The sequence below is a fragment of the Rhynchophorus ferrugineus genome, unplaced genomic scaffold (genome assembly GCF_030347505.1).
Source record: "Rhynchophorus ferrugineus isolate W39M unplaced genomic scaffold, kcgeb_rfMv2 rfM2, whole genome shotgun sequence".
NCBI classification, from domain to species: Eukaryota; Metazoa; Arthropoda; class Insecta; order Coleoptera; family Curculionidae; genus Rhynchophorus; species Rhynchophorus ferrugineus.
In genome coordinates this window covers 7,132,455-7,153,442 of record NW_027472581.1, presented here as the reverse complement: position 1 = coordinate 7,153,442, position 20,988 = coordinate 7,132,455, and the positions used below count along the sequence as shown (strand labels likewise).

At 32.4% G+C, this 20,988-nt stretch overlaps 1 protein-coding gene across 3 annotated transcripts in view; it reads left to right on the top strand.

The window, feature by feature from the left end:
• Positions 1–20,988, top strand: part of mthl1 (adhesion G-protein coupled receptor methuselah-like 1) — a 454,070-nt gene that overhangs the window by 371,783 nt on the left and 61,299 nt on the right. The gene's annotated exons all lie outside the window — the stretch shown is intronic.

The following is a 20,988-nucleotide window of genomic DNA, read 5'->3' as shown; positions in this document are numbered from 1 at the left end:
AGAACTGTCGAAAATAATCATTATCAATAACTACAGAATGGGTATGCAGAACTAGGATTGTGTATTTATTTTAAGAAATTTGCAATATATGACGTACCTTAAGATGTCTCACGCATACTGAATACTTATTTAAAATGATATTCATTTGATCTACTATTAAATGTTATTGAAACAATTGTGGTAAACATATAGTGATAAAGACATTATTATGCATGTTATATCGATATTGTAGAAAAATTGATTTCGATACAGTTGTTGGCTGTATTCACCGGACTCAATTTTCTTGATTTAAGAAGTTTTTAAGTTTTCAACATTTGATATATTAGAGAAAATTTGGAGTCATCAGTCCATAATGTTATTAGGTAATTGCATATATTCTGATCATTTTTTTCATTGAAAAAGGAATTTATTGAGAAAAATTACTTACAATTTATTTGCATTAATCAAAGCTTTTTCTACAATTTTTTTCCATCTTGTAGGCATTATGGCGATACTGTGTTGAATGAACCATATTGGTTTGGCAGCGATACTCCGCCTCAAATACAGAATGCAAATTAGAAAATACTAGCAGGTGTTAAATTATGTATGAGGTTATTAATCAGTAAAATTAGAATCCTTTCAAGAATACTAGATTTTTAAATGTACTATCAGACAAACAGCCTCTTGTTGGATGCTGAATAAAACCTGCTAAAGAGTGCCTTTCTACAGGTCCTACAGTTACTTCTATCGTTTACCAAGCTGACTAACTCTAACTCAATTTTGCTATTCCTAGTATTTATTCAACAATACGTCGTTAAATGTGTTCAATTAAGGTCAGCAGACATCTGCAGTAACGCTTTTATTCGATTTTAACTACTCATAACACGCTACACGTGGCTTCAGTATCTATTTGAATGACTGCTCTGGGTTATGCTATGATTTTTGCTCTTTGAAATGTTCTAATAGATCCACTTAATCGTCCACTCCATCGTTTAAATTACATTTTCAGTCAGCCAGTTGTAGTCATTTTCCCTTTTTGATCTTTCCCATCGCTTGTAAGTATCTGGAATAATTAATTAATCAACTGCTAAGCTGCTTGAGAGTTTTTTGAATGTTTGAGCTTATTTTTATCCAATAACTCTGCGAACTTCAAGTGCGAAGTCATTCAGGCCGTTCCTAATTGATATCAGAATCATCACCTTTAAATCGTCGAAACCAAAACTGACAAATGGAGGCGATGGAGTGACAACACCATAAGTTTCTAAAAGTGCAAAACGTAAAAATGATCCAATTTAACAGATAGGTTAGTTTGTTTTCCAGTTATCCATCCATTATCATTTGAAATTAAAATATTCATTTTTATGACGCCATATTCTAAGCTTCCTAGAACGAATCTAATTGTTACAATCTTCGCGCGTATCAAAATTTCATGAAAATGTAGTATTTTTTTTAAAAGTTACATGATCTAATAAAGTAGGTTTTGATGAAAGATAATGAACTTGTAGCGACTTTGAGGCATGTCGAATTTTACAACGTGGAATAACGGTCTACAAAATACCCAGAAATATAATCCCAGATGTTGAACACGGGCAGGGTACCAGCAGCGCCAACTACAACCCGATAACGAATAGCTGGCGGCAACCCCGAGACGGTTATCTAGGATGTTATTGAAGGGTATTTCCAATCATTCAGTAGCCGACCATCGTTTGGTTTAGACGTGCCACCATCGACTGCCCAAGCCTCGTCTCCAGGTAACACCGCTGCCTTCCGTTTTATCATTTGTATTTTTCACATTTTTTTATATAGCCAATAAATAACGGTCACATAATGTAAACACCACTGTTTCATTTCGTTTTACCTCCATTCACCGAGCCACATCATTTACCCTAAAACTGTTACAAGTCGATGAAAGCAATGGCCGGATTGACTGAATTGCTCTTCGAATAACTTTACCATGCACTGTACACCTCCAGTGACTAACAGCAATTGAAGAAAATGTGAAATCATATTTGTACACAGGATATTCAAATTTCTGTACCTAATGCCGAGAATACAGGCTGCACCACGACTACGCGCGCCCGCATATCTCGACAGACCACCTACTGAACAAATTCGGCTGCAAATTGCTTAATCATACCTCCTACAGCCCTGATGTTGCTCCCAGCGACTTCCACTTGTTTCCAAAATTGAAGCAATACTTGGGTGGACAACGGTCACCAAGTTCATCGGCGGGATAGCGGCGGAGTTCTTCGAAGCGGATTTTCAGAAGTGGATAACTCGTCAGGAAAAAATGCTTAGAAAAATATGGTGACTATGTTGAAAAATAGTTTACGTAGAAGTACAAGCTTTCAGATGGTATACTTATTTATTGCAATAAAGATTACATTTGGAAAAAATGTTTTTTACTTGCCCGTCGTAGATTCAAATTTTATAAAAAATCTTAAAGCTAATATATAGTCCTAATACTAAAAACCAACGAGACGCAGTAACTTAATATATAAAAAAAACTATAATATTTTGAAAAATATTCGTATAAAAATACATCTTCGACTGTGAGAATTCATAGATATATCTCTATATAATTGATTTAATAGTCTAAAGGAAATCTGATCGATATAGTATGTACATGCCGCTTCGGACAGATCTAATAAATCATTTTTGCCGCATTTTACGTCGAGAACGGGTTCGAATCAAAGGAACCCGTAAAATATCGTACATCGCGATCGTCGGGCTAGAACAGCCGACGAAGAAGACGTGGACGACGGAAAGACGGACGAGAACTTACGTACGGCTTCGTTTCGAACAAAGGCCCGGGTCACACTCGGCTGCCTCTGCGTTCCTTTTGAAGGGTTTCTGCTTTAGTTACAGGTTCCTGCATCAATATCGTCCACCACAATGGTTTTTCTGGTCGATCGGGTCGAAGCCCGCGAAGAGAGATGCATCTGCCTTTTGTCGTTCCGTTGTTCCTGTCCGATGACAACCGTGGATGTATTGGTAAATTGGTTGAGTGAATCAGGTTCGTTACAGAAGCTATGGTTTCATAGTTCAGTGGTTTTGTTCTGTTCGGATTTGGTAATGACGAGTATTTGTATATTTCCAAATTATTAGTTCTTAGCAATCATTACATAATAAGACATTATTGTAAAATTCTGTACTGAAGCCTATTTGGTTATTTGGAATCTGACCATGGGGAACCGCTAGCAAGTCTAATATATCCATCATACAACGGTTCCATAATAAAGTGTTCAACCAATCAAGTAATCAGGTAATCAAGTGATACAACACAATATTCCTCTAGAACCAATAACTAGTGTAATTCAACGTGTTTGTGTGAAGTACTTCGAGAAAATATCAGTGCACCCAAATGTACTCGCTAATCAGCTAAGTATGCAAAGAGACAGTGAAGTGCGTAGACTAAAACGTCTAACACCATCCGATCTGATTATTGAACATACATAGACATACATATTTAGTATAAGACTAATTAATTAAAATAGTATTTTATACAAGAGGTCACTTAATGAAGTGATTTTCTAAATTTCATGTATATATTATAATATAACCATAACAAATACTTATTGTCATCTGGTCAGATTGTGGAACTACTAAGAATAATAAAAAATATTGTTAGTTCTTAATTTTTTTATAAAGCGCTTAATAAATATCTATATGAGATAAAAAGTGAAAATGAATATGACAAAATTACAGTCAGAGATTAAATTACAAAATTACAGATTGTATTGTGATGAAAAATGAAAAAACTGGCGAGTCTTTTTCGCGAATTTTCACTAAGTAGTCTGTTCATTTAAATCGCTTTCCAATATGTTTTTGTTCTACTGTTATACATTGGACACAACAAAACCTAATTTGCATACTCTATCTTAATTTAGTCGAAAAATATTGGCCCCGTTCTTACGAGACATTAAATATTAAAATTACTAATACTCTTTACGAATACATGCTTCACTGCGATTGTACTACATTGCGGGACAAACAAAACAAAAACTAGCATACTACGGATTTTTCATTTAGTATTTTCGTGCCCTTCAAGCAACAAACCTATTATTGCAATCTATAGTGTAGCTGTCTCTTTATAATGTTTACATGAATCTAAAACTTGAAAATCTATAATGTATTAAAATTATTTCTACTTGAACAACAATGCTTTTGGATCGGCTGTCTATGAAAGAGAGAAAGAAACACGTCCTGTGTAAATGTTTTATAAACTATTAGGAATTAAAATGATACATCATTAAGACATATTTTTATAATCGATGATCATTGCTTCTTGGCTTGATTTATTCCGATTTGATGTTCGGACGAGATAAGATTTATTTCGAATAACTACCGAAGGCATTCCCATCTAGAGAGTGAAAAAAATCGGATGGCGAGGAACCGACACCATTTTTACCTCATTAAAACATGGTTCGACATAATCGCCGATCTGATTTGTTCCAGCTAACGAAATAATCTTTATATAAATACCCAATTTGTATTACCGTAACTTACGAAATAATTAATCTCGAACTGTAAAAGCCTGAGTTAATTCGAAGACTATTTCGTTTTTATACGGATCATATTTACTCTCTAATAGATGCATAGGAACAACTGTTTCTGTTACCAGGTGCACCGGAAAGTCTTTACCGTTGTTTTTTTCAGAAAATACTACATCAAGTTTCAAGAAAATGTATTTATTCCATTAGCCATTTGATTCTATATATATTGTCCATATTTCAGACAATTTATGGATAAAATCTTTACGCTTAAATCTTTAAAACTACGCAACGGATTTTGATGCGGTTTTTTTCAATAGATAGAGTGATTCAAGAGGAAGGTTTATATGTATAATACATGCATAATATACTAAGGCAACATTGCTAATTTTAGAGGTTTCTAACGTGATGTCGTAAATTAACCTATTTTTTTAGGCTTATTTAGCAATTAGCAAAAACGCTGCCTAACCCTACGAGTTAGATCAAATTAATGTACTACAGTATTGTACACCATAAAAAGGTCTACAAAAAAGTCCGCGATGGTATATGTTTATCTTTTAGGGATAACCCACATTAACCATTTTTATTGTTTACTTTTTACGTGAGGAAATGGCTTATTTACGAAGCTATTTTAAGCAATACGGCATTAATCCTTATCGAATTAAGTACCTTAAATACAGTGTGCAATTAATATAGATCAATATGGTTCCTTACAGCATGTAAATTAAACAAATATTTTCGGAGATATTACAAATTTAAAATTTGCGTTCAAAAATGTGTAATGTAATAAAAATTGTATGAATTTAGATATTCCAAAGATAGCAGGAAATCTTTATAGTAAGTATAGGGGAAGAGGAATTGTTTTACTCCAAATTTAATGCGTGCAGGCCAAGGGCAGTAATGAATGAACCAAAAATACTGGATCGATTTTAATCATGTTTTCATTGAGTGACATAGGCATATATATTTTATGCCCGTGCAAAGTCGGAGCGGGCCGCTATGTTTTTATATACAACGTTCATATTTTTTCTGTAGTGTATTTAATTTAGTATCAGCATTGCACCCGTGCGAAGCCGGGGCGGGTCGCTAGTTATCACTAATATTTGGAAGAATTTTAAAGACATTTGGCAACAGTACTCACTCACCCAATATCAGACAGTAATCTTTCTAAGGTCAAATAAGAAGGAAAAATCCGTTGCGAGTTTAAAACTAATTTTACATTTTTACAAACTGCCATTGGCAGTATATTAGACGTCATGTATGACATGAGTCTGTAACGTGCATACAGCTTTTTTTTCGATAATATAACATGATTACTTTTCTAAAACTAAAATTAAAAACTGGCTTTGAATTATATTTCATAATTATGCGACTAAATAAGTAAATATACATAAATCTTATGTCAATAGCATTTAAAATGCTCATGTCTTTTTTTCTACACGATGTCCAAACATTGCAACACGTGTTTAATTGACGCGGCTTTTAATAGATGAAGATATACAATCGTCGAGGAGCAGAAAGGAAAAAAAATGAATAGACTCGCACCTGTTTAATGACCATTATCAATCATTTCAGATCAGAATTATATATCCGTACAAAATGATTTTATTCAATTTAGATGTTTGAACTGGAACTATGAACGTTTTAAAATAATTCCTTAGGTTTTTTTTTTTCCTTTAATTAATGGATTGTATTAACATGTTTTAAATTATATGGTTATTCAACTGTTAAAATACCGTGTTATAAACGTTGATCATTTAAAAGTGTTTTAATAGCTTTTTCATTAATAGTTTTTTGTTATTTAAGAGATTTATAAGAAGGCGCCTCTAGTAAACTATATTAAAATTGTCTGATACACACTTTATACACATTGTATCAGAGAAATTAGTACCTCAGCATCATATGTTTTATATGACTTTAACATTTCTTTCTTTAGTTTGGAGAAACCTACAGGTGCCAGGCTTTCCAATATTAATGTATCAAATTTCCCGTATTTAATAGAAACTAGTGTGAGTTGAGTTTATTATTTTATCGCTAGCTCTCTGGATTTTTTATACAGATGTTTTTTGGTTCTTATCCACTAACACTTGAGAATAGTGTTATCGTATTTACCCCCACTTTATATATATCACTGACATAGAGCAAACAGAAGATAATTGTTAGAACGCTCTCTGGGACACTCCTACATGTCTTTCATTAAGTTCGAAATATTCAACCTCTTATTTGACTGTGAATAGTTTGTAGGAGATATAGGATGTTAATATCTCTACATATTGCTCTAGAAGCTTTTGTTTAGTTTATATGTCAAGTTCTTTACGCTACAGTTTGTCGAAAGCTTGTGCTACATCCAGAAAAACTGTAGAGCATATTTGCTTTTCTTCAAATTATCACATTAAGCAAAGAGTGATGATAATGTCTACTACTGTATTTAACTGAGGAACATCACATGTAATCGACAGTAATTTTATTTGATGGTTTGTTTTTGCTGACTCCAAATTTGACATATTTACCACTCGACAAAAAGGGGGTAACTAAATAAAAAGGGTAAATTAATAATTAAATTAAGTACTGAAAATTAATTTCCTCCCATTATGTCACCCCCAAGGAAAATTACAATAATATATGTACCAAGTAATTACTAGTATCCAATTAGTAAGGTTTGAGCATTATTCAACTTAATATATACCTACAAGATGAGAGAGACAGAACGAAATAATTTTATTATAGACCTCTTTTTTTGTTGTGCTAATTAAAATTAATTGAAAAATATCAGGACGTGTTCTGGTTAAATTTACTGCTTCATTTACATATTTCATTTGGTAAAAACATTTATTGCCACGAATAATTATCAGGATTTATTTATAACATATAATGGTTAATAGGGTAAGCCGCAACAGTACAAAAAAATTGATAGTTTATATGATCATGATTCTTCGACCAGTAGTAAATTGTAATTAATGTTCGATGAATGTCTTCAAGTTGTGCTGGCCTGATCGGATTGGCTTGGTTAATGAGCGACAAAAAGGGGTTATAAATTCCGGATGAAAAAAAGTTAACTATATTGAAATTAAATGTTTGCATGTTCAGTGTAACCTATTGCATGTTCATTGATTTCAACTGGCCAGTTACCAGTTGTATTAAAATTTGAGTTATTCAAAATTGTATTGATATTAGTATCTTATTTCTCTCCTCCCGTATTCTTTATTTTATAACCTGGTAAATTACAAACATATTCATAACATATTCAGTCTGGAACTAGGGATGTCGCATCTCTTGAGCCCCTTATGCTGGTCAGTCAGGTCTTATGCACTCAGTCAGGATACTGTAAACTGAAGGTAATTTCAGTTTAGCACATGCGCATTTTGATTTATTTGAATTAATAGTCTGAGTGAAGATGCGCTATCGCGGCAAACTCCACGCAAGCGCATATACCTTGTTTTGTAACTAGTGTTTAAAATGTTACTCTAATATATTTTTCTTTGTGTATCATTCCGCAACGGAGAAATTAAACCCTGTGAAATTAAAAAATAATCAAACATGTTACAATAGTAAAGGCAATGCTGGGAACTCATTTAATGACTATGAATATAGTAATATGTAAATTATCATTGATTTTTATGAAATATTTTTAATTAAATGCTAATCAAAATGTACATTTTAATAATTGAGTGTTGTAATTTTGTTTACCGAGTAAATAAAAATAAATATATATATATATATATATATATATATATATATATGATTGATATGTTTACATCAAGTCCATGCACCATATTTACATAAAAACATCATATTGAAACATTTTTAAACAAAGTCCATAAATTATATTAACATAAAGCCTGGATATTATCTAATATTATTTAATTCTATTTATCTAATATTATTTACGAAAAGTCCAGAAATCATATTTGTATATGTAATGCGTCTGTCTCAAAGCAAAATCTTCATCTTGCACACCATCCTACTTTTCACCTGAAAGAAGTCACCAGTCAATACATCATTATTTTTACAAACCAAAAACTTATTTACCTATGCTCTTTTACCAAAATATATTCTTTTTTTTCTTGTTTGCTTCACTCCTCCAACTTCAGAGTAGTGGTCATTAGATCGTTAGGGTTTCATTGATGATTAATGTTAAATGTTTTGTTTATTCGATTCAGGTCAACTGCTACTGGTAAATTTGATCTTTTCAATGTGTAGTTCTCCACTACTCTCGACAACTATTAGCAATTTCGCCTATAAAAGAAAAATTAAATTGCTACTAAAATATTTACTATTCCATTACGTATATTATTAACCATACTAATTTCTGTAAATGCAACAGAGAAATTATTATCTAATTCTAAATATATATATATATATATATATATATATATATATATATATATATATATATATATATATATACAGCATGATAACACGGCTTCTCATTAAACAAAACATTGACTGGTTTTGGAAGCGTCGAAAGCCCTTGGATGGGACATTTATCGCACCCACCCGTATTCTCCAGGTCTTACCCCGTCCGACTAACAACTTTTCGTATTAATGGGACACATGCTTGCGGACCAGCACTTTACCAATTTCCAAGAAGTTTGAAAATGGCTCGATGAAAGAGCTCAAAGAACAAACAGTTTCTGGCAACCGTAAATTGTCTGAAATATGGACAATATATATATAATCAAATGGTTAATGGAATAAATACATTTTCTTGAAACTTGATGTAGTATTTTCCGGACTTTCCGGTGCACCTGGTAACAGAAACAATTATTCCAATGCATCTATTAGAGAGTAAAAAGGGAGAGTAAAGCCTTGATATTATCTAATATTATGTAATACTATTTATCTAATATTATTTACGAAAAGTCCAGAAACCATATTTGTATATGTAATGCATCTATCTCAAAGCAAAATCTTCATCTTGCACACCATCGTATTTTTCACCTGATAGAAGTCACCAGTCAATACACCATTATTTTTACAAACCAAAAACCTATTTACCTATGCTCTTTTACCAAAATATATTCTTTTTTTTCTTGTTTGCTTCACTTCTCCACCTTCAGAGTAGTGGTCATTAGATCGTTAGGGTTTCATTGATGATTAATGTTATATGTTTTGTTTATTCGATTCAGGTCAACTGCTACTGGTAAATTTGATCTTTTCAATGTGTCGTTCTCCACTACTCTCGACAACTATTAATAATTTCGCCTATAAAAGAAAAATAAAATTGTTACTAAAATATTTACTATTCCATTACCTATATTATTAGCCATACTAATTTCTGTAAATGCAACAGAGAAATTATTCTCTAATTCTAAATATATATATATATATATATATATATATATATATATATATATATATATTCTAATTATTTAAAGCAATTAAATATTAAAAATCTAATTACCTAATATGCCAAAAGTAAAGTTAGAAAAGTGATCAAATATGTCTATTTAAGAAAAGTGAGCAACATAAATATATTTTATTCCACCTTTTTATTTTTTAACAATTTGATATACATGTCTTATAACTTTAAAGCTGTTCTTTTGTTGCTGTGCAATAAAAAACACATATGCGCAGCAAGCCTGAAGTTTTGGTTCTACGTTAAAATTTAACTATCTTCAAATTATTGCCTTATTCAAATATTTTAAAAATTGAGGACCAAAGCTTAACGGACGTTAGAGTTTAATGAGATCATAAATTTGCCTCAAAAAAGGCGCTTATCACTAATTCGCACGAGGGCACAGAAGATGCTTGTCGCGTCACTGTGGATACGGATTCACTTGAAGCATATGAGCTGTTAGATTGTGTCACAAGATGCTTATATAAGAAAATATATAAAAGAAAATTTGTGTGTTCTGTTTTAACAACACTTTTTAAAGTACTTATTTTTCTCTTATTACTCATTAAAGTTATTAACTAACATCTTTAAGGTACCCCTGGTATATAATCCTTTTTCCGAAATGTTATTGTTTATATTTATAGTATTTTATCTCAACTGAGCAGTTCGTCACGTGCTCTAATGGTCGATGAAAACACAAAAAGGGTGAATATCGATAACATCGTTCCCTTTAATTCGAACCAAAAACGGAAATTTTAAAAAGCACGGAACGTTACAGGAATGATGTTTTTTTAGCGTCTTTCTGTCACCACTCGACTCACCTATTTCCTGCCGGCGCGCTGGCCTGGTTTATAATTGCGTATGACGCCCAAGTATCCCTTTTCGTGTACGCTGCGATATTTTAAGAATGATTAATGACGATTAGGGGAAGGGAAAGCCATTTATTTGTCTAGAATAAGAAAACGGTGTCAAAGAAGTCGTTTATGCAGCGATATATGTCATGAAAGTATATTTATTGGAATCGGAAATATTAATATATATTTATCGGTTGTTTCCAGTGTTGTTATCACGTTGTTTAAATAAATTAATATACTCAAATTTGTGCATGTTATCGATTACTTTATGATTAAAAACTTAAATTAATACTTTAAGTAGTATTTATAATGAGAAATATTGGTAGTACAAATTCCTTCATTTCGTTTATTTATAAAATACTTTTCCCGAATTTCTCAATACTCTATCGAAATTTTTTTAAATTTTTCTCCACTGTCTGTATTTATTACCTTCTTCAGTGTTATAGGGTCAGTATTTCTTATGTTATCGAACATTATCATGTTTCAAAAACACAGAATAAATCGTGATCAGTTTTATGAGTCATATTTTCCTCAATGCTTGACACAGTTTCAGTTGTCAAAGCTTAGGGTATAGAAGAGTAAGTAAATACAAAATAGCTTCCACCATCACTCAGATAATGTCTAAAGCTATTGTAAACTTGACATTAAGAAATTCGTTATTAATGGAATAGTAATGGTTTCGTTTAGTTATTTGTAAAGATTTTTTTATTAATTACATCTTATATTAGATATGCTTAGTACGTTCTTAATTTACAAATTAATGTATTACTATTGTTCTGTTGTGCTTTCGTTAATATACAAGCAAGGCCAGTACGAGATTAATACATCGGCACGTATTTCCCAAATTAAAATAAAACTAAAGTACTTAAGCTAAAGTTAAGAATACACTTTTAGGCTATATAAGCTCGTGTAGTTTGATTCGCTTCAATCTTCTGATCTGATATTTTCCTGCGTGTTGTCCAGTAGTTGTATTGCTCTGCTGTATCTGTTTATGATTTCCTGAAACCTTTCTCTCTGATTATAGGTCAAATTGAAAATATCTTGGGACTAACCAGTACAGTTGCTTGAATTTGAGTCTAATCTGCTCTGTTTTTTGTCTAACATGATGTTTCCAATTTAACGTACCATCGTAAAGTATTCCGAGGTATTTGGCTAATTCTGCTTGAGGAATCAGGTGTCCGTAAAGTGATATAATTACGTTCTTATCATTTTGCCCCAACGCAAAATTAACATGGATAGATTCGGAGATATTAAGCTGTATTTTCCAGTCTCAAATCCATTTGTAGATCTTGTTGACCACCAATTGTACTTTTTCTACAGCGAGGCAGAAATATATATTTTATCATGATAACTGCGTCGTTGGAAACCGTTCCAAGTTCTGTTTCTTTTATTGTTGGGTTATCAACAGTATAGAAGCAGATACAGGGGTCGTCCCAAGATACCACCCTGTGGAACTCCAGTCGAAATAGGTTTAAATGTTGAGAATGCCCCTTCATGCGGGACTCCAAATTTCTGTTTAATAAAGATATGATTCCAGCACTTGACAATAATTCTGCGGTAGCAATTTACTCATTTTGTATGTAGATTAATCTCAAATGCCAAATTCGATCAAAAGTTTGTGGGATATGCAGGAATATTGCAAAGCAGTATCTTTTCAACAACCACTATTACACTGTTCACGATATATATATATATATATATATATATATATATATATATATATATATATATATATATATATATATATATATATATATATATATATTGTTTTATTAATTAAACCTTTTATTAGATATGCTTAATATAATTTTTAAAAATAATGTATTATTGTTACTTAAGCTAACTTAACTACCTAAGCTAAGATTACACACTTACACACCATACATGTTCATTTGGTTTCTTGTTTGTTGGCCATAAGCTAATGCAGCTTCAATGTTGCTGTAATTCTTGCAAAATCTTGAACAACTACGTAAATCCGTTTAACTGCAATGCCATCGTGTAGTTCTTCATTGGTTACGTAGCGATAAGAATTGAAAATTAAACGAAGAACTTTGGTTTGGCTGCGTTGGATTACATGTTGATTTTAGTGCAGCCCCAAATTTGAACTTTTTGTCTAATGTGATATAAATTGAACAAACATGACTAAAGATAATACATTCTTTGTCAATAAAAATATCCTCTTGTAATCGTGTATATACTGATAATCACGCAACTAGCAATTAATCTCAGGAGAATTATCAATGCCCCATGGTTCGTCAGGAACAATCAAATTCATAGAGAAACAGACGTCCCTCAAGTTCACGATTTTATATCCGAGGTTTATTCGAGATATTTCTCCACTCTTCGTCTCTCGGACAATAGATGTATTACCGAGCTGGCCGATATTTTAGGCCAATAACTCATTCGGCTCTTCGTAGCCTTATTCTATCACAGCCGACACTACCTCGTCGTGCTCTAACTCCTAATTGTCTCGACCTTCTCCGGCGAGCGATTAACTCATGTACCGCAAGCTGCGTGGTGTGATAACGACGCCACGTCCTTGCCTGGCCCTTGTGCCTCTTAACGGTGTTACCGGTTACGGGCACCCTCCTTACTAACAGTAAGAAGTATCAGTTAGGGTCATTGGATCAGCTGATAGGGTGGGGTTTAGTGGGTAGCCCAGAGGCAGCCTCCACATAACCAGTCCAACTCGCTTATTCTTGCGGGTCTTCCCGACCAGGCATCCGTAACAGGATTCCCCTACCCGGTTCCAGGCCAAAAAAAAAACTAGCAATTAATATTTTCGAACCTAAAAAGTGAAATAAAATATTGGGTTAGTTGCAGTTAATAATAAGGGAAGGATCACTGTTCTTGTTTTATCATATTACTTTAGTTCCTTATATTAACAAAGTTTGTTAAGATTTTTCTAAGTAAAAATATACTAGTTAGTGTGCGTAAAAATTAATTTAAATTTTAAGTTAATGTTTGCAGGTGTTCACACAACGCCATTTTAAATATTCATAAAATCTTGCTCGTTTTTATTATTTTCCTGAAACTAAAGTAATATTCCTTAGATCGTTTAATTTCACGGAAGAAGTGAAAAAATTATCTTCATACCTCCATTATTTTTATGAATATTGCTTAGCGAATGTTCGCAGTTCACACCAACACACAAGGTCAGGACTGAATATCGTCTTTTTAACAGATTTTCGTTTAACTAAGTGAGTATTTGAATGGATATATATAACCTGCTGTTTTATGAGCTCATTATTTACAAAATGTTATATATTAAAAACTCATCAATGTTTAATCTTTTCTCAACAATTACAATAGTATATTCCGGGGAATGTTATCATTAAAAAAAACTAATTGAATTTATTGTTATTGCTATTCAAGATATACTACGTGAAAGCCAATGCAGTTTTACATATGCTGGAGCCAATTTATATATCACCAAAAGTACCACTTCTTGTGGAGTCGAGAAGCACTGCCTACCACCGAATCTTTATTCTACATAGAAGAAAATCTCTCATCATATAACATAAGGTCGTAGCCAAATTTTGTATTTCGTAACTATCAAATAATAACATATAAATAGTATTTAGCATTTGAATACTAAATTCATTCACAAAAAATCTAAAAATTATATTAATAATTATGTTAATTATTATATTAATATTTATTTATGTTATTACATATAATATAGGTAAATCATATCATCTTTAACATTGATCAATAATTTTTAAATATACAGAAAATGTAAGATTGTCTTTTCAAATTCTAGAAACTTTTCTTTTCCACCAAAACAAACAAGTAATTTTGTACTTTGTACTGATTAAGTAACAAGTAATTATTATTACCACATATACAGTTAGTTCTTGCTGTTTTTACACTACAACACACTTTCTTTGTTTCTTTCAAAATAATCTATGTATTTATATTTCTACTGCTTTTTGAAGATTCTAATGTGGACTCTTCTTCGATAGATTAAAGACCTGTGAATGATAGAATATGTAATGTTGTGTATTACGTTACAATTACGTACGTTAAGCATCATCTTGGTTAAGCAATGCTCCTTCTCGTTTGGGCCAGTAATGTAGTTTGAAATCCAAAGAACAGACCTTATTGTAGTTATGTAGAAGTTATACTTTAGAAGGCCGTCGAGGATCTGTATCTGTTTTTTTATAGGTGAAGCTCCATCCTTGAGTCCTTGGTTGAGGGCGGGACTTGAATACTTTGTCTTTTAGTGTTGGGAATTCTATAATTTTGTAAAATCTTTTTGTCTCCTGGAGAATGCCATACTATTTGCAAAGACCAATTCATATTATTGTTATCGCTATTTATTCTGATACAGGATGAATGCACCCATATGTAAAGAAGCTTGATAACATAATAGAAAAAGGAAGGATTATTGCATAATATCTATTTGGCTTTCGTAGTACTTACAGGGTTGCAGATTAAATAAAAAAACTCCTCTCTTAGCTTTCAATTACTAAAATCTTACCTCGCGGATTTGATTATAAAACAAGACGATAAATTCAGGAGTTCCGCAAGGCAGTGTACCATATCTTGTATATACAGCCGAACTACCGACCTGAAAAAAAACCCTCATCTCACGTAGAACCAATAATAGCATCAAAGAATCTCCAAACACACCTTGATAAAATACAAATTCGGCTGTATAAGAGCAAATGAAACAAAACCTAGTCATGTAACATTCTCTCTGCATAAAAGAACATACCTACCAGTGAATACCAATAATTGTCAACTAACACGTAGCTTAGGATGCTAAATACCTTATACTTCCAATCCAACACCTAACCTGGAATAAGCCTCCACTCGCTAAACGAAAACAACTTGCGATTTAAAATATATCAACTATATTGTCTTATCGCGCCCAAATCTAAATTATCATTAGATAACAAGGTATTGCTATACAAATCAATACTTAAGCCTATTTGGTAATACTAGCAAGTCTAATATAGCCATCATACAACGGGTCCAAAACAAAATATCGCGTGCCATTGTCGATACTCCTACTATGTCTCTAATAAAGTGTGTAATAACGAGTGTAATTCAAATTATTTGTGTTAAGTACTTTAAAAGAGTGTTAGCGGGCCCCAAGGTGTTCCCTAATCAGCTAAATGTGTGATGTGATAGAGAAGTCAATACGTATTATCAAAGACTCAAAGGTTTAACACCATCCGATCTGCTTATAGGGATATATATAGATTTTAGAATAGGACTACCTAATTATTATAATATTTTACACAGTAGATCAGTTAATAAAGTCTTTCCACCTTTCACTGAGCAGATTGTTGAACCAAAAGCAATAAGTGTGCCAGTTCGTTTTCGAATTTCGAAACTCAATTTTAACTTCCCTTTCTATGCTTTATTTTTCTATGATCACTGACCACATAACTTGTATTTAACGTGATTTTTCTTCAACGCTTAAAATTTTATCTCCGACATATCACGCCTGTATTCGGTTACAGTTAATAATTCGACATCGACGGCTAATTTTCATTCAATGGCGTTACGGCATAGTAGCGACGGAATAAAATATCCGATAAAACGTCCCCTTTCGAGATTAAACTTATATACTTCGGCCAATCTCGCCTACCATTATTAAAGCCCACGATTAAAACGTCACCAAACACTCGGCGCGACCGTTCAGAGGCACCCGTCGAGGCCCGTTCTTCGGTTGGCGGCTTCCACCAGTGTCGAATTCGTGTGCCGACGCATAAATCAGCCCGCTCGCTAGCGCTCCTCCATTCACCAACGCGCCGTGGCTTTCGCATGGACGAGGAAATGAAACGGGCACTATAGTCCAATCATATAAGCCAAAAAAGAGGATCAACCTCGGAATGAGAGATAACAAGCTGTTACTCCGTATAACTCTTTACTTAGACATTCTAAAGGTTGTCTCAATGACCTCATGAAATCTCCTGTCCGGGTCTTAGGATATCAAAGGTCAAATGGTAGCGCAGTGGTAAAGGCGATGGGACGGTCCTCCTACTGTTTGCGATAGCCATGGGTTCGAATCCTGCTGGGGCGTGATCGTAAATTTATGGTCAAATGTTATAAAAATCGATCTTTTTTGCAAATATCGCGCTTACTATCGGTTTATTCCTATTTGCATTCCATAAAATTCTCCACAAGTTTTGTGTCAGGCATTTTTTTATATAATCAACCGTTTTGGTGATATATATTATATATCAAAAATATTACAACTTTAGGGTACAGCTTAAAGGTACAAAATAGACAGACTTAGAATGCGATCTCCCCTGTATAAAATTGTAATCACATTATACTCAAAGGTCGTGCAAAGGTTGTTGGTAAAAATAATATTAAAATGTATTAATATTACAGGGGCAAATTAAAATATAGATTCAACTAATTAACATTTTTTAAAAAATATTTTCCAATTTGGACATTAACATAATATTACCTTAAATATAAAAATATAAAACTATACATTAAAAAATGATTATATAGAATATTTAAATTAGAATATAGATAATAGAATATAGAATATTTTACTATTAAAGATAGTAATTACGTGTTGCAATTTTGCTTACGAAATCTCCTTTTCTTTTTTATTATATTTTTTATAGGTGCTTAATGGGACCCCATCCATATGATATGTAGCCATGTAAAAATTTTCATTTTTACCCTTTACAATCCTATTTACTTTTTTCATCCACCAGAACAAGCAACACCAAATTATTATTTTTCTTATTGTATTTCCTTTAGACAGATGTTGAACACAAGTAATAGTTTTCAAAAATTTGCTGGCATAAAATATTATCCAGAATTTTCTTTAAATTTGCTTTGGCACGTACGTTTGTTAATACGTAAATAAAGTCTAGAAATTACTTCAGAAACATATACATTAAAATAAATCTCTGATACCGTGAGACAACATTTGTCATACTAGCGAGCATACTTTCTGAGCTCTGTTTTTTGTCTATTTATTCTATTAACTTATTAAGAAATAGAAACTACTTGTTTGTATAAATGCCTGGCTGCTTCTGGAGTTAATATAAGTTGTCGAGTAACATTAACTGCAGATAGTATTTGACCTCTAAATTGTAGAAAATGAGAATTATAAAAAAATGCAAAATAATAAAAAAGATATTACACACACTTGTTCATTTTGGTGTTGTATGGTCTGGTTTTCGCTTGGCTTAATTTGAAAGAATACACGAGTATTCCTCTATTTTAACATAACCTATATAGACACATAATATAATTTCAAGTTTTGAAGCATCCTAATTTTGAAAAAAATTGTACTTACTTTTTACACTATATAAGTTGCAACTAGGAACTTCATCTTTGTTAAGCAGTGGTTTACCACATTTGGCTCTATGATCTTCTGGTCTAAAATGCAAAGAACAAACCCTTCAATGTGTAGGTAAATAGTCATAAGGGAATCCCTTAAATTTGTCATTGACTATCTTATTAAGCCATTTCAGGTTCAAAGCACTTTTTAGTTTCCAGATTTAAATAAATCCTTTTTACAGGAACTGCTGAAGAAATTATATATATATATATATATATATATATATATATATATATATATATATATATATATAAGGCTTATATTTCAAATCAAAATAAATAAATCTATAATATAATAATTCGAATCGAGAAAGAAATCTGTGTCCAGTTGCTTGACAGTACACTGAGGTTTTTGTTACAAGTGTGTTCCCATTCTATATTTCAATGTTTTGTGATTTAAAGTTTATACGGACTTACAGCTTATAACTTATGTTGACCCTCTTTTTTAACGTATATGAGTGGACTACCGTGGCTTTCGCCGGGACGTGGAAACGAAACGGACGCTAGCCAGAAAGAGATAAACGACCACGATATAATGCCCTATAAGGATTCGGGGATACGACGCTGTACTGAGCCATTGTTTATTGAAGTGTTGAGTATGAATGATGGATGGATAATGCTGGTAATGTGACGAATCGGGTGTTGGGACAAAGGTTCTCTATTGTGGAGGCGGTTTTGTAAAGGGCGTTCGGATTTATTTTTCTATCCACCCTAACCATAAATGTATGAATGGATTAGTATGCATTGTGGCCGTCATATTATGCGTGAGATTCTTTCGTTTCTTTCTCCATATTTGCAAGATATATATATATATATATATATATATATATATATATATATATATATATCACTACATAATATAAAACAAAGTCACCTTTTCTGTCCCTATATCCCTATGTGCGCTTAAATCTTTAAAACTACGCAACGGATTTTGATGCGGTTTTTTTCAATAGATAGAGTGATTCAAGAGGAAGGTTTATATGTATAATACATGCATAATATACTAAGGCAACATTGCTAATTTTAGAGGTTTCTAACGTGATGTCGTAAATTAACCTATTTTTTTAGGCTTATTTAGCAATTAGCAAAAACGCTGCCTAACCCTACGAGTTAGATCAAATTAATGTACTACAGTATTGTACACCATAAAAAGGTCTACAAAAAAGTCCGGGATGGTATATGTTTATCTTTTAGGGATAACTCACATTAACCATTTTTATTGTTTACTTTTTACGTGAGAAAATGGCTTATTTACGAAGCTATTTTAAGCAATACGGCATTAATCCTTATCGAATTAAGTACCTTAAATACAGTGTGCAATTAATATAGATCAATATGGTTCCTTACAGCATGTAAATTAAACAAATATTTTCGGAGATATTACAAATTTAAAATTTGCGTTTAAAAATGTGTAATGTAATAAAAATTGTATGAATTTAGATATTCCAAAGATAGCAGGAAATTTTCATAGTAAGTATAGGGGAAGAGGAATTGTTTACTCCAAATTTAATGCGTGCAGGCCAAGGGCAGTAATGAATGAACCAAAAATACTGGATCGATTTTAATCATGTTTTCATTGAGTGACATAGGCATATATATTTTATGCCCGTGCAAAGTCGGAGCGGGCCGCTATGTTTTTATATACAACGTTCATATTTTTTCTGTAGTGTATTTAATTTAGTATCAGCATTATCGAAACATTACGATGTTGCCGCATCAACTCTGAATTTTATTTCAGTTTTGACTGATGATTCGGAACAGTGTTTGAAGATGATCAAGCGTAATAAACCCGAGTTTTTGTGTCGATATGTGACAATAGATAAAATATGGTTCCATCATTTCACTCTGAAGTCTAATCAACAGTCATCCGAGTGGACTGCATACGATGAACCCAATCCAAAGCGTGGGAAAACGCAACAGTCGGCTGACAAGATTATGGTGTCTATAATTTGGGATGCGCATGGAATACGTTTCATTGACTACCTTGAAAAAAGAAGGATCATCAACAGTGACCATTACATAGCGTTATTGGACGCTAAAAGAGACAGAAAAAGAAAGTGCTGCTTCACCAAGACAATTCACCGTGTCAAAAATCCATGCTTCGAATTGTTTCTTCGTCCATTGTATTTTCCAGATCTGGCCCCCAACGACTATTTCCTGTTCTCAGATCAAAAAAATGCTCGCTGGGAATAAATAATCGTTGAATGAAGTGATAGTCGAAACTGAGGCCTCTTTTGAAGCAAAGGACAGTACTACAAAAATGGTAACGAAAAGTTGGAGGGTCGCTGTAATCAGTGTATTATATAGTGTTGAAAGGGATTATGTTGAATAAATAAGACTAATTTTGCCAAAAAAATTTGTTTTACTATGGTTGGCCGGGGACCTTTCAATTGACCATCGTTTTGCTAAAATTGCCATACAGATATTAAATAAATAAATCAAATCATATAGTTATTAATTACTGTTTATCACCTAACCTTCTAAAGATTAATTTTCTGAATAGAGTATTTCAAAATATCCACAGGTCTCCTAGTGAACTGATCTTATACGACATATTACATAAAATCTAATGCTTTATTGTGCTTGTTGCTATTACTTGTCAAAATGTCAATCAAACAGACTAAACTGAAATCAAGTGGCACGAATATTAAGTCAGATAACTTCAATAAACATGGCACAAGGCGCCTAATTTATTACCCTGTCAACGCACGTACTGTATAAACTGTAGACATAAAGTTACTGTTCCATTTTATCACGCATAACCCACTAATATACTCGTCAGTCGTTCAAAAGTAATGAAAGATTTATATGTAGCACATTTTTTATGGTAAGACGGCTTGAAACATCATTTAATTAAGTGCGTTAAGAGTATGGTAGATTACCAGTAGGCAGGAAATACTTAATTTAATTTAAATGTCTCATAAAAAAAGCTGAATTCATATATCGCTTAGTAAATCTCAGAATAAAAATCACGCTGCCGACATGTTCGATGTTTGATTAT